This window comes from Perkinsus marinus (assembly GCF_000006405.1).
Source record: "Perkinsus marinus ATCC 50983 genomic scaffold scf_1104296952060, whole genome shotgun sequence".
Lineage (NCBI taxonomy): Eukaryota > Perkinsozoa > Perkinsida > Perkinsidae > Perkinsus > Perkinsus marinus.
This window is the reverse complement of record NW_003209034.1, coordinates 36-999: the sequence shown is the minus strand read 5'-3', so window position 1 is coordinate 999 and position 964 is coordinate 36. Positions and strand designations below refer to the sequence as shown.

Here is a 964-nt window from a genome sequence, read left to right as displayed (position 1 = left end):
TGGCCCACCGTGCCAGTTCAGGGGAAAACAAACAACGTAATAAAGCGTTGTCCGTGCATAGAAAAGAGCTATTCACCTAGAGCAGAACTCCTTGCAGGAATGATGAATGACCGCCCGGTACCTCAGAACGCGTTGCGGAGATGAAACAACCGCCCAAATTCACGAGCCGCCGCATGCGGTTTCAAAATGCGCTTGCAAGCAGGAACTTCGATGTCTCGAAAAAGTTGTGCAGCTTGTGCCGAGCTAGCTGTAGTATGCGATGAGAACCTTACCAGTTGGAGTTATCAATCGAGATGGAATGCGGCCTACCATGCGAGAGTTATAGTAGCAGTTCGCGATCTCAGGTACGCGTTTAAGACCTAATCAGACTCTTGGCCGCGGGATGGTTGACGACGGTACGTCCGAGAAGGGATTCAGATGTCCCTCTACAAGTATCACAGGAATACTCAATCACTACATAAGTGATATGCACCGCTAGTCTAATGGTTAGGATATCTGCCTTCCAAGCAGATGGTCCGGGTTCGATTCCCGGGCGGTGCAGTTCGTATCAACGAGAGAAGGGTCTCTAGACTATCGTGGAACAGTTATGCTCAGCACGTCAGGGCGATACAGGAGATTGTACGCATGAGCAGCTTGGCGCAGTGGATAGCGTGTTGGGCTCATAACCCAAAGGTCCCTTGATCGAAACAAGGAGCTGCTATTCATCACAATACACTCGAGATGGTTATTAAACTGAGAGGTGCAGCTTATCGACTGCATAGATCAGTCTTACCGAAAAATTTCCACTAAACAGAGTCGGTGTTTTCGTACCATTCCGTGCGGTTGGCCCAACCGTGCCAGTTCAGGGGAAAAACAACGTTAATAAAGCGTTGTCCGTGCATAGAAAAGAGCTATTCACCTAGAGCAGAAGTCCTTGCAGGAATGATGAATGACCGCCCGGTACCTCAGAACGCGTTGCGGAGAT

At 49.5% G+C, this 964-nt stretch overlaps 2 non-coding genes across 2 annotated transcripts; both read left to right on the top strand.

Moving 5' to 3' along the window:
• Positions 1–468: 468 nt before the first annotated feature.
• Pmar_PMAR003995 lies at positions 469–540 on the top strand. Its single transcript has one exon. It is a non-coding gene; the product is annotated as a tRNA-Gly (tRNA).
• Positions 541–627: 87 nt separating this feature from the next.
• Pmar_PMAR003994 lies at positions 628–700 on the top strand. The gene has a single exon. It is a non-coding gene; the product is annotated as a tRNA-Met (tRNA).
• Positions 701–964: the final 264 nt, after the last annotated feature.